Source organism: Aegilops tauschii, chromosome 5 (assembly GCF_002575655.3).
Source record: "Aegilops tauschii subsp. strangulata cultivar AL8/78 chromosome 5, Aet v6.0, whole genome shotgun sequence".
Lineage (NCBI taxonomy): Eukaryota > Viridiplantae > Streptophyta > Magnoliopsida > Poales > Poaceae > Aegilops > Aegilops tauschii.
In genome coordinates, this window is record NC_053039.3 from 92198983 (window position 1) to 92213877 (window position 14895).

The following is a 14895-nucleotide window of genomic DNA, read 5'->3' on the forward strand; positions in this document are numbered from 1 at the left end:
GTTATGGTGCTCTTTCAGATTCATTTGCACCATCGCATGGGCTTCGGCAAGGAGATCCTCTCTCACCGTTCTTCTTCCTTTTTGTGGCCGATGGACTAGCGGCGCTTCTGAAGCAGGGTGTTAACTATCGGCAAATTACTCCTTTACGGGTCTGCCCACGAGCTCCTGGTATTTCACACCTCATGTTTGCAGACGACACACTATTATTTTTTGAGCAAGTGAACAGGAAGCTCTACATGTCAAGGACGCCCTGGCCACCTTTGCAGAGGCTACGAGTCAGCTTATCAGCCCACATAAGCGCTCCATCCTCTTCAGGGAGCACTGCCGGAGGGCTGACCGTGATGTAGTGGTACGTACGTTGGAGGTGCAGCAGCAAAGTTTTGAGGAATGCTACCTGGGCCTACCCACGCCAAACGACCGCATGTCCAAAGGCAAGTTCCAGAACCTCCAACAGAAATATATGAAGCGAATGGTGGAATGGGATGGTTCTCAACTCGCGCAAAGCGGAAGAGAGGTTCTTATCAAGTCCATTGCTCAGGCTATCCCGACATACATCATGAGTGTCTTTAAGTTGCCTGCGACCACATGTGAAGATCTTATGTGGATGATCCGCAATTTTTTATGGGGAGTAGAGAAGGGGAAGAGAAAGATGCATTGGCGGGCATGGATCCATCCCATTAAACCTAAGGCGCAAGGTGGGCTGGGCTTCCGAGACCTTCGGCTCTTCAACCAGACGCTTCTGGCGCGCCAAGCCTGTCGGCTCCTTACGAACCCTGAAAGCTTGTGTGCTCGCTTGCTAAAAGCGCGCTACTACCCGCACGGCAATCTAGAGGACACGTATTCTCGAGTGCTGCCTCGGTTACTTAGCAAGCAATCCAGCATGGACTTGAGCTGTTGAAGAAGGGCCTGATTTGGCGGGTAGGCAATGGGAGTGCAATCAGGATCTGGCGTGACAGTTGGATACCCAGGAATGGAAGCGGAAAGCCTGTTACTCCTCAAGGAAGATGTCAGATGCGTCGTGTTAGCGACTTGCTGGACAACCATGGAGCATGGAAGATGGACCTAGTACGGAGCATTTTTCTGCCGGTGGATTCGGAGGTGATTGCAACAATCAGAACCTCTCCTAGGCTGGGCGAGGATTTGCTTGCGTGGGAACCAGAGCGCAGCGAGAATTTCACAGTAAGGAGTGCTTATCGACTTGCACTTGAGGATCTTCTTCGATTCTCTTTAGTCGCGGCGAGCAGGGCACCAGACGGGCGACGAGCCATCTGGGCTTTTATTTGGAGGTGCCCTCCTCCTCATAAGGTTCGAATCTTTACTTGGAGGCTGCTCACGGATTGTCTACCCACTTGGGTGAATAAACGTCGCCGAGGTCTGGAGGTTACTGATCAATGCCCTCTCCGTGCCTTGGAGCCGGAGGACACGTTCCATGCTTTTTGCAGGTGCCCGATGGCGGTTGCACTCTGGCAATCCATGATGGACCAATGGAGAATACCCAACGTCGCCTCCTTTCGCCGGACGGGAACGGAGTGGCTAGCCCAAGCCCTCTGCGATCTGCGGGACACGGAGAGGATGGAGCTCATGATGACCTTGTGGCGATGCTGGCACGTCCGCAACGAGCTGGTGCACCACAAGAAACCGCCACCGGTCGAAGTGTCCAAACGCTTCCTCATCAGCTACGTCGATTCATTGGTGGGTCTTCATAATACTCCGGATGTAGACCTCAACAAGGGGAAGCAGGTGGTGGATGCCGTTGTCCACAAACGGCCCATGCAGCAGGAAGCCCGAGCGCCGACCGCGGTGCTGCGCTGGTCCATGCCGGCCACGGGGTGGGCGAAGCTCAACATCGATGGTCCCTTCAATGCCACGAGTGGAGAGGCCGGAACAGGCATGATCCTCCATAGTGACTCCGGCGATATCATCTTCTCATCTTGCAGGGAACTTCGGACGTGTTCGGAACCTTTGGAGGCCGAGCTACATGCATGCATGGAGGGGCTCAACCTGGCACTACAATGGACTCCTTTGCCTATTGAGATGGAAACAGATTGTCCGGTGGCGTCACATGCGATATTAGCGCCGTCGAAGGACAGATCTCGTTTTGCCATGCTCATTGACCAGATTAGGCGTTTGATGCTAGGAGGAAGGGAAGTTAAGCTATATGTTCGTCGAGAGCAGAACTGTGTGAGCCACTATCTTGCTAACTATGGTAGGGTTCATAAACGTACGGTTGTATGGTTGGGATTGGGACCGGAGGAGGTTCCAGACTTATGTAAGGTTGAGGCACTTTATGTGTGAGAAATTAAATTTCTTTCACCCGCAAAAAAAAAGACACTTCAAATGCTATTCGCCAAAAAAATCTTCAGATGCCATCTTCCTGTGAGACCCCCATGTTGGCGTGCCGTCGATGCCGGTAAGGCGAACCTAACCTAACTGAACCAGAATAAACCTAAATAGAGAAAAATGAGAGTATGCTCCCATGCTGACAGTACTACTATGCTTCATATTGCAATAGACACTAAGAAAATGATGAGACAGATGAGGAGAGGAGAGGAGAGGAGAAGAGAAAGTGCCGCATCCGCCGGCTTTAGCGTATTCCATGGAGCTTCATATCCGTTGTCGCTTGGATGGTTGTTGGGAGGTGGCGGCACGACCCTGCTGCTAGAGAGGGACGAGGCGAGGCTGAGCGGGATGAGGTCGGGGAAGAGCTCGGGCGCGTCGGCTAGGAGGCCGAGCCGGTCCGTCTTGGTATGGAGGGCGAGCTCATAGTCAGAGAACTGGTGTGGGTCATCCGGTTCATCCGCGCGTCGAGGTTGTCCCGGAGGCGGCGCTCGAACCCCAACAACTGTCAGCGATCAAGGCATCGGTGCAGTGCAACCTGGAAGGCGCGAAGGGAAGGAATTGACTCGTGGGCCGGTGGCTCGGCCCACTCGCGACCGGACTCTTCCCCAGTGGCTTGCAGGCCCGAACTGGGCCCGCTAAGGGTGTACGCGTTGATATAACCGTTGGGAACAGTAGCGTGTGGATTTGGGAATTGACTGGTGGCTTCGGCCGAACCTCGCAAGTTGCGTATGAGCTTGTATAGCCAGCAATGGCAGATCTCTTCCCATAAATTCGATATCCACTGTCGGTCGCTTACATCTGGTATCAGAGCTGTTCCGTCCTGGAGTTTCCCCGCCACCCACACCGCACCAAATTCCACGAATTTCGCCGGCGAGAGGCCATGGAGAAGCTGTCGGCGGAGGGCCGCAACATCCACGACTTCGTCAAGACCACCGTCGCCGACGATCTCGAGCAGCGCCTCAAGTCCCACAACGACGAGCTCCTCAAGTCCATGACCAAGCTGCTTCAGGAGTCGACCAAGACCTTGGACGGCCTCATCATCGCCCGCGCCGATGGCGTCCGTTCCGAGCTCCACCTCGACATCGAGCAGATCCGTTCAGATCTGGAGCGTGGAGACAAGGTCGACTACGACGGGCGAGCGGGAGGACCCTCTACAAGTCGAGAAGCAAGGAACCACAACATCTACGTCCCTCCCCTGGCCAGAGGTATGCGCGAACTGTCATCTCCGCGCGATATTCAGTCTCCGCGTGAATTGGTGGCCCTGGATCGGGAGGATCAGTTCAATTCAGGCCCTCGGGTCGAGTTGCCGCAATTTGATGGCTCTAATCCACGGCTGTGGCAAACGAGATGTGAGGATTATTTCAAGCTGTGGGGTATGCATCATAGCAGGTGGATTTCGTATGCTACTGCTCAGTTTGAAGGTGCAGCCGCTCGTTGGTTGGAGTTAGTGCAGAGGAGGACTGCAGATCTGCACTGGGTTGAATTTTGCAATCTGTTGCAAGGCAGGTTTGGCCGTAATCAACATCAGAACCTGCTGCGTTAGATGTTCAGAATTAACCAAACTGGAACTGTGGAGGAATACGTGGAGCAGTTTGCAGAGCTGTATGACCAGCTCATAGCTTATGAAAACAACCCTGATCCCCTGCATTATACCACCCGATTCATAGATGGCTTGAAACCCGGTGTTCGAATGGCCATAGCTATGCAAAAACCACGGGACCTAGATACTGCTTATGAGTTGGCTCTACTCCATGAAGAACTGGGAGAACTACAGTACAACACTGCCAGAAAGAACACAACTACAACAGGTCAGTATCAGTACAAGGCCAAATCTGTGGAAGAAAGGAAACCTTCTGAGGCTCAAAGGGCAGTGTCAACTGAAGACAAATGTAATTCATTGAGAAACTACAGAAAGGCTAAGGGGTTGTGTTTCATTTGTGGGGAGAAATGGTCCAAGGATCATCAGTGCAAGTCCACGGTTCAGTTACATGTGGTACAAGAACTCATTGAACAGTTGCAGAGCTCTTCTACGTCCCTTGAGGAATCAAATAGTGACTCTGATAATTTAATGCTGTTGTCTGCAGCTGCTACTGGTGATACAGTTTCTGTGTTATCCCTGTCTTTACCTATCATCATCAGGGATGCAGAGTTTAAGTTCCTGGTTGACTCGGGCAACACTCACTCTTTTTTGGATAGTTCCCTACATCACATTCTTCCAGAAGTTACGAACATAAAGGCAGTCACTGTCAAGGTAGCAGGTGGAGGAAAATTGAGATGTTCTCAGCAAGTGAAGCAGTGTCAATGGGGTTGTCAAGGACATGAATTCTATCATGATTTCAGGCTTTTGTCCTTGGGTGGTTATGATGGTATTCTGGGCCTAGATTGGCTATTAAAACACAGTCCCATGTATATTGACTGGGACCAAAAGTGGCTTTCATTCCAATACAGAGGTGCTACAGTTACTTTGCAAGGAGAACTACCTGAGGAGTGTGCTTTCACTGTCATGGCTATTTTCCAACACAACAGTTCTGAACAAAAGAAGCAATTGCCTGAAATTCAGGCCTTATTGGACAAATATGCAGTGGTTTTTTCTCCACCCACTGGGTTGCCTCCTAGAAGGAAATTTGATCACAGTATACCCTTAATTCCTGGGGCACAACCAGTGTCAATCAGACCCTACAGAATTCATCCCCACTTGAAAGTTGAGATGGAAAAACAAGTGCAAGCAATGCTGCAAGAAGGTCTGATCCAGGTGAGTAATAGCCCATTTTCTTCTCCTGCTCTGATGGTCAAGAAAAAAGAAGAGGGAGATTGGAGGCTGGTCATTGATTTCAGACATGTCAATGCACTTACACTGAAAAGTAAATATCCTATTCCTGTCATAGATGAGTTACTGGATGAACTTGCTGGGGCTTGTTGGTTTTCTAAGTTGGATCTTAGAGCTGGATACCATCAAATCAGATTGGCACCAGGAGAGGAATTTAAAACTGCCTTCCAAACACATTCTGGCCACTATGAGTTCACTGTAGTGGCTATGGGTCTGACTGGAGCACCTAACACATTCCAAGGGGCAATGAACACAGATTTAGCTCCAGTCCTGAGAGGAGAGGACCAGTGTGCAGTATGTTTCTTTGATGACATTCTTATATTCAGTAAAACCCTCAAGGAGCATTTCATACATCTAGAAAAAGTGCTGAGCATTCTGTTGGAAAAACAATGGAGAGTCAAGTTGAGCAAGTGTGACTTTGCTAAGCAAGAAATTGCTTACCTAGGCCATGTCATTAGTGACAAGGGAGTTTCTACTGATGCCACTAAGATTGCAACTGTCAAGAATTGGCTAGTGCCTGTGGATGTCAAACAGGCCAGAGGATTCCTGGGTTTAACTGGATACTACAGAAAGTTTATCAAAAATTATGGAATGATTAGCAGGCCCCTAACTGACTTGCTGAAAAAGGGCACTATCTTTGTGTGGACACCAGCTAGAGAGCTAGCTTTTCAAACTCTGAAAGAAGCTCTTATTAATGCCCCTGTGCTTGCTTTACCAGATTTTTCCAAACAGTTTGTGGTTGAAACTGATGCTTGTGATGTTGGTATTGGTGCTGTACTCATGCAACAGGATCATCCCATTGCTTTTGTTAGCAGAGCATTAGGTCATAGGAACAGAGGTTTATCTGTTTATGAAAAAGAATACTTAGCTATTTTGTTAGCTATTGAACAATGGAGGCCATATCTGCAGTTCCAGGAGTTCATTATCAGGATAGATCAGAGGAGCCTAGTTAATCTAACTGACCAAAGGTTGCATACACCTTGGCAACAGAAGGCACTTACAAAAATGATGGGGCTTAATTACAAAATTGTCTACAAAAAAGGGGCTGATAATTCTGCAGCTGATGCTCTCTCAAGGAGACCTCAGGAAGGTTCCATAGTGCTAGAAATTTCTGGTGTTAAACCTAACTGGCTTGAGGAAATTGTTGTCAGTTACAAGCATGATCCCAAAGCCCAGGAACTTTTGCAACAACTGTCAGTGAAACCTCAATCCAGCAGCAATTTCAAACTAATCCAGGGAGTGTTGAGATACAAGGGATGCATCTGGGTGGACAATGACAATGAGTTGCATGTCAAGATTTGTCAAGCCTTCCATGATACTCCTCTGGGTGGACATTCAGGTTTCCCTGTTACTTACAAGAGAATTAGAGCACTTTTTAAATGGGTTGGTATGAAGAAAAAGATACAACAGTTTGTACAATCTTGTCTAATTTGTCAGCAAGCAAAACCAGAAAGAGTAGCTTATCCAGGACTGCTATCTCCTCTACCTGTCCCTGCTAGGGCTTGGGAAACTGTCACTATGGATTTCATATCATGGTTACCCTCCTCTGACCAATATGACTGCATTATGGTGGTTATAGACAAGTTCACTAAATATGGGCATTTCATTCCTGTCAAGCATCCATATACTGCCCAGAAGATTTCTGAACTGTTTTTGGACAATATCTACAAACTCCATGGCATGCCTCGTTATATTGTGTCAGATCGAGATCCTGTGTTCACCAGCAACTTTTGGTAGGCCCTGGTGAGAAGAACAGGGGTTGTACTTAACATGAGCACGGCATATCACCTAGAAACAGATGGACAGACAGAGCGTGTCAACCAGCAAGTGGAGTGCTTCCTGAGGTGTTTTATCAGCGCTCACCCAAAAAAGTGGTTTAAATGGCTTTCTCTTTGTGAATTCTGGTACAATACAAACTGGCATTCAGCACTCGACAAATCACCCTTTGAGGTTCTTTATGGCCATGGTCCTAGGCACTTTGGCATTGCAGCTTCGGATGCAGTTGGTCCTGTTGATCTGCAGCAGTGGTTGGATGCCAGAGAAGTCGTTCAGCAGTCTGTTCGCCAGCACTTGTTGCGTGTTCAACAGAGAATGAAACACCAAGCTGACAAGAAGCGCACGGAAAGATCATTTGCTGTGGGCGATCGAGTGTTCCTCAAGCTCCAACCGTATGTGCAATCGTCTGTGGTGCATAGGGCGAACCACAAGCTTGCCTTTAAGTACTTTGGACCGTTTTTGATCCTGGAGAAGATCGGAGAAGTGGCCTCTCGCCTACAGTTGCCAGCATCCAGCCGCATTCATCCAGTTTTCCATGTTTCACAGTTGAAACGATGGGTGCAACCACACCAGGAGGTTCTTAGATCGCTTCCTTCTGCTGACGCTCATCTTCAGTTCCCTGTTAAAATTCTGCAGGAGCGCATTCGCCGCGCTGACAATCGATCAGTGGCGCAGGTTTTGGTCCAATGGAGTGGAGGGGATGTTTCTTCCGCAACCTGGGAGGACTAACTCGCTTCGGCAGTTATTTGCGCGTGCGCCGGCTTGGGGACAAGCCGGTCCTGAAGAAGGGGGGAATGTCAGCGATCAAGGCATCGGTGTAGTGCAACCTGGAAGGCGCGAAGGGAAGGAATTGACTCATGGGCCGGTGGCTCGGCCCACTCGCGACCGGACTCTTCCCCAGTGGCTTGCAGGCCCGAACTAGGCCCGCTAAGGGTGTACGCGTTGATATAACCGTTGGGAACAGTAGCGTGTGGATTTGGGAATTGACTGGTGGCTTCGACCGAACCTTGCGAGTCGCGTGTGAGCTTGTATAGCCAGCAATGGCGTATCTCTTTCCCTAAATTCGATATCCACTGTCGGTCGCTTACAACAACAGACGCTTGGCCGGTCGGCTGGTCGGGGGTCCAGCACGCTGAGGCCGTCGGTCGCCACATGCTCCTCCTGCTCCGCCCGCTTCCGCTTCTGCGAGGGTGAGGCGGCCTCGCCGGTCAGCGGCGGGCGGCCGACAGATGCGCGCTAGCAAGCGAGACGGCCTCGGCGATGCGCCCGAGCGTGCGTTTCCTTGTTGTGTGTGTGTTTTGTTTGTGTGGCGACGGGGATGGGAGACAAATGAGGCGTGAGGGAGAGAGCTATACAAACCGCAGTCCGACCTGTCCCAGTGGAACGGTTCGTCAATTCCCGTCATGCAACGCCCTGCACCGTTACCCCGCTATACCGGCCAAGGCCCGTATATCAACTATCTACACTTTTAAACCCACCCCGTGTTTCCATGATCAATTGATATCACCTGCATGTGGGCGTTGTACCACTGGTCCACGTACCAAGAGCAAGCGAGCTCGTGTGTACTATCGCCACTCTCGTGTTTATACCCTATGCAAACAAAAAAAAGTCTTACATTTTGGTACAAAGGTTGTAGTTTTATTTCCCTGTAGCTGGTTACTGAGTGGCATGCAGTAGATTGGGATGAAGGATATGAGTGAGGATTTGACATGTAAGCGGCAATCAACGATGCAAGTCGTGAGAGTAGTCGATGTAACGCGACAATCATCATGTGCGGAAGTCACGAGAGGAGTCGTTAAAGAGCGACTTCAGCATAAGACGAGCACCAAGTACTGCAGAAAGGTGTATGCGAGACGGGGCCTATGTAAGGGACACCGCAAAAGTTAATGGGCGGCAAGGGAGATGTGTACCGGACGAAAACATTGTACTTATTTCTTTATTTTTACTCGAAGATCAAAAGCAGTCAGCGGAGCCAGCACCAAGCTGTCAAAGCAGCGAGCGAGGCATGATCGAGCGACCTTCAGGGCGGGATGGCTGCATGCGACGACCCAGAAGGCGGCGTCACGCACGAGCGGCTCAACTCGATCGAGGCGGTCCTATGGATGGGAGGCTGGATCGCGACCGGATTGGGCGAGCCGGGCATTGACGGGAGCCAATCCAGTGGCAACACTGGGCGAGCTTGGTGGGCGTTGACCACGTGCAATCCGTTGACTTCAGGGAAAAAACCAAAAAAGGTCAAAATAGTGTGAATAGTGTCTTGTACCTACTAGTATATAGCAATATTTTTTGTTTTTTCCTAGAAGTCAACACCAGGCTTTAAAATCCCTGCCTAATAATAAAGGGGCTATCGCTTCTATTTTATGTCATGCAAATTGCCTTTAAAATTACAAAATATTAATCACCAATGCCATCTATACATGATAAACAACGTTTCACATAGGGAATACTCTGCCTGGTCCGGCCCATTTAGTAGGGACCTCCTATACTGTACTCTGCGCGCCGCATCGCGCTCTTTGTGGGCCGCCTCATGTCCTGGCGGCCTGTTTTTTAAATTTCTATTTCTATTTCTTTTTCTTTTTCTTTTTCCATTTGTATTTTTTCTACTTTATATAATTTTGGACATTAAAAAAGTTCCAAAGATTAAAAATATGAGAATTCTGAAATATATATTTTAGATTAAAACATGTTCATGATTTTATAAAAAAAGTTTGCTTATTCAAAACATGTTTGAAATTTTGAAAACAAATGTTCAGGAAATAAAAAATTGTTCATGATTTAAAAAAAATCGTTTATTAAAAATGTTAATGAAATTGAACAAAATTTCACCAATTCAAAAAATGATCATGAATGGAAAAATATCCTAAAAATTCAAAAACTGTTTGTGACTTACAAAATAGTTTATTCATTCAGAAAATGTTTGCTGATTCAAAAAATGATTATGCATTTCAAAAAATGTTTGTTAAATCAAAAACAATGTTCGTGAATTTTGAAAATTATTCAACCAATTTTGAAAACAAGGTTCGTCCATTCTGGGAATGTCGCTGATTCAAGAAAATTGTTAAAAAAATGTTCACAATTTAAAAAAATATGTTTGCAAATGTTATAGAATGTTCTTGTCAAAAAATGTTCTTGATTTTAGAAAATGTTCGAAAATTTTGTAAAAGTGTTCATGTATATGAAATATGTTCACGATTTCAAATATGTTCATGAGTTTAAAAAGTTGCTCATGATTTCACGAAATTGAGGGTGATAGTGTATCTCAGTGATGCGGTAAAATGTGATCATGGTCATTGGAAATTATATTTTTTTCTCCCGTTGCAACGTACGTGCCCTTTTGCTAGTTACATAGCGATGTAAAGAAAGCCAAGTTTATTCCAAAAATACTTCTAAACTTCTCTGACTTTTCTTCTAAAGTTTTTTCCAATCCCTGGGTGTATATACATCCACGAACCAAACGTCCGCCCCCGGCGAGGATCGTAAATTAGTTGGCAAGCACGATAATTTCTGTCAAAAAATAATCTGAAGCACGAAAGTTGCCATGCTTAGCAACTAAGGCTATCATCTTCGCGTCACTAAACTTGCCATCGAAAATGTTCGGAATTGTCATGTGCTTGTAACTGACGTTTGGTAGTTATTAGATTCCAAAAATTAACATAAACTCTAATACTATGTTGAAAAATATGCAACTTTTATTTTAGATGGCCATAGGCCAGTATATATGCACGTACAAGTGCGGTACAATATGCAGAAAACCTCTTATAGAATAGGTAAAATACAAACGCGTACACAACTAAAGATACATATAACTAACAATAACCTCAGCCTTACTAGTGTTGAACACCCGGGAACAACTCTAAAGGTGAATTATGTTCAACAATTAATAGTAATGAGCGCCACCATCATTATTCAAATATATTTTTGTGAGAAATTATGGGAGTGAATTGGTTTGATAAAATAATAATTCAGTTTTGCTAAAGCACAAGATATGTCATAAGTATTGCACATCTAACACTATTGCAGGAAGGTCCTAAGACCACACATGTATAGGAGACTAATCAACCAAACTGTTTGCGATGCATCAATCTCAAATGGTACTGTAATAAAATCGTCCACAATAAAGTGAACTGTGTGTGATTGTTGATCCATCAAGCATGATTCAGATTAGAGTTGCGTGTGTGAATCATGGCATACAGTTGATCCATATGAACTGTTTGCGACGAGCCAAAAAACACAAACGGTTACCCAGATCAAAATGTGTGCAATAGACGACAAACAGTTCACTCGGGTGAACTGTTTGCGATGAGCCAAAATAACACAAACGACTACCAATAACAAGATGTGTGTGATAAACGGCATACAGGTCACTCGGATGAACCGATGATTCATAAAAACACAAATGATTAAGCATAACAAGATGTGTGTGATACCCGGCAAGCAGGTCAGTAATCAAAATTGTGTGGGAATGCCGATAATGCCATAGACGATTCCTGCTAATAAGTTGTGTGTGTTGTGGGCAAAAGCTTGCTGGTAAATAATTGTTAGGAATTGATGAAATCATCACCCACGAGTTCCGTAGTTTAATTCGGATGCGATGGGATTTGCTCAATCTGCACAACATCTATGCTTTGTCTACTGAACAACAACATATATACTTATAACAACATGATTAAATAATCAAAATAAACATCCAATTACATAACTGGCTACAGATAACATTTTCACACCTAAGTAAAAAATTACATGCATAATAAACTAGGAGAAATGATCATCAAGCAACAACTCCACTACGGCACGAGCATAGGTGCACTCGATGTCGAACCCGACCACTTTGTACTTGTCCGCAGCAAGCAACAACTCCATAGTGTGGATGGAGTTCTCCATCCAGATCGGCCCATTGGTGTGCACCATCGAGAGCTCTGTGAACCTTCTGCGGATGTCCACTACGGCACGCATGATGAACTGGCGCTTGTCGTCCATAGCCGCTGGGAGCACCATTGGAGGCACGCAGGATAACCTCTCTGTATTTGTCGTCGTGGGTGTGCTTCCTGGAATACCGCCGCACGATCGAAAGGTTGAAGAGAGACAAGAGTTAAATGGCCGCTGTAATAAATGGGGTCAGACGACGTATAATCGACACGTCTTGTCACATGGTTCCCTACGGAGAATTCCAGTGCATGCTTGAGCACCCCACACACATTTCGTTTTGCCACATGTGGGCTCGAAGAGGCGCCGATGTATTGTTGGTGAGCCTGTTCCCACACAATGACGCAGGTAACCGCGCACAATTGTGCAAGCCTCCTGCCCAGCTCGCTTGGCCACACATCGGCTCGAAGAGGGGCAAATTGTGGGCATTAATTACAAAAGCTTTGCCAAAATGAAGTGTTTGGAATGACTAAAAGTAGCGCACACATTTGACAATAAGTTTACTCGTGTGTGATGAATTCAAAGTTACACGAAGGGTAATAAGGGACACTCGTGTCTGATAATTCTGCGCTCTACAAGGCACATAGTTGAAGAAACCAACTGTATGCAATAATGTCAAAGATTGCTGTCGAGTCCACAATATAGATCGTTTGCTATGAGATCGGCAGGGGAAACACATGTGAGAGTGGTTAACAAAATCAAGTCTATTACATATTAAGGTCCAGATATTAATTTCCATTGCATATTAAGGTCAAAATAGTACTACCAATATACGAGTCTAATACGATGCCATTTCAATGATTGTATCATAAATGACAGAAATATTACAAGGTTCAAATTTCAGAGTTACAAGGCTCAAATTTGAAGATTACAAGGTTCAAACTGATATTAGAAATGAAATTCAGCTTATGCAGAACCGTTGTCATGCAGTGAGCATGAGAATGACTCAAGATACCGATATATCTCACCTTGAATTTGTAAAGTACCGCGAAGCAAAGGGAATAGCACATGATAACCAAACGTTCTCGAATGTCATTCGTGTATTCATAGGGATTGATACGGATGTCCATGGTTCCGCTATCGATCATTGAACGAAAGGGGTTTTGTTCATGTCTATGTTTTACCGAACCTACTGGTCACAAGCATAAGGTAATCGTTATCTGCTAAGTGTTAGTGGAGCAAGAGCTATGAGAAAATATTTATGAAATAAATTCATTAATATTTGAAATAGTTTCGAGAGGAACCGGAAGCATTTTGGGGTTACTAGAAGGGTTTCGGGTTTTACCGGGTAATACCGGGTACTAATATATATGTGGAAAATATTTCCAGAGATGTTAAACTAATAATAAAAGGCACTAAGGATGATTAGGAGGATTTATAATTATTTAAAAACCAATGGGCCTAAGAAAATACAATAAGGTTAAGTAGTGGATAGTTATTCGACTATAGGGCCCAATAACAAAGGTGGCGCCCCCTTAGGAGACCGAATTGGAGTGGGGGGAGACTCCTCCTCCCCACAGAGCCGGCGCAAGGAGGGAGGCCTCCTCCCCTCTTGTGGTGCCCCTCCCCTCCCTACAACCTATATATACAAGAGGTTTTGGGCCCTTTTGGACATACAAGTTTTGGAGCCTCTAGTTCTCCAATTCTAGTTCTAGTTGATCCAGTTAGAGCTAGATCTAATCCTCTCCAGTCCTCATAATTAGAAGCCTAGTGTGGCTCTAATATTCTCCCTCTAATTCTCCGGTGACAATTAGCTCTAGATGGCGAAGCGCTGCTGGATCCTGAAGACCTTACGCTTGCAAACTGTGGAGAGGTCGTGCTTCCGGTCTTTCGTTCGAGGTTCCTTCGTAAATGGCTCGAGGGGCTTCAAGTATGATCTACACAGACTCTTCTTCCGCTGCAACTCGAAGTTGGTAATGATCTGATCTAAACCGTTAATGCATCATCATAGTGTTCCTGGTTTGATCGTAGGACAATTTTTTTGTTTTCTACTATGTTTCCTAACATATACCACGCTCGCTTTAAAAAAACTTGATTGGGGAGTAGACATGTTCATGGACAACCCGACCCGCAGGCCCGAACCCGAAGTCCGACATTCGGGCCGGGCTTGGGCTCCACTTTCTCACCTGAAGCCTGGCCCGAAAGCCCGGAATATAGGTATAATAAATTAATATAATATCTCGAATATGATTAATTTAATTAAAAATGGCACTGTTCATGTACTTTGGGTCGGGGCGGGCTATGCTCAGGCTTGGGATTTTTCCTTCGGGCTTTGCCAAGCCCGGCCCGAACCCGACCTGGCCCAACCAATGATCAGGTTTATTGGGGAGCGTATGTCTCCACTACTATAACTTTGCAGATGGAGGAAAAATCTACTAAACAACTAGTAGATATGATCGAGGATGTGCTGCTAAGGCTCACTTAACATGTTAACCCTACCAATTTTATTATACTTGATATGTTTGAAGATGAAAACCTATGTATTAATCTTGGGAGACCTTTCCGTAATACCACAACTACACAAGTGGACTGTGCTGAACGAAAGGTGGCCTTTAAAGAATCTACAATGAAGAAATTACTAGGCGCTTGCTTAGGAAGCTTGGACAAGCGAAGTAGATTCCACCCTCAAGAGAACAAATGAAAAATTTCTAAAGAAGAACGAAGCCCTTGGGACCCTGGACTTGTTTGCATCATAGGGGAAGTGTCATGGCCATTCCCACTCTATCGACATACCCTGTGTGTGCTATTGATCGGCATAAAGGGCCCTTGCCATGTGTTAGGGTGAATTGGTACACCCCTGTAGAGTTAAATCTCTTTTAATAGCTATGTCTATGGTTGTGGTTATGCACGACTTGGAGATTTTGTACCTGGTCATAGAACAACTTCAACTAATAATTAATAAACCTGCCAACTTACGTGTGAGTGCCTTGGGGATCCTTCCTCGTGGGTGATGCGAAGGGAATGCAAGGTAGTGTTATGTTGTGGTGTTTATGTTAGATGGCACAAATACGCTCTCTTACCTAATAGCT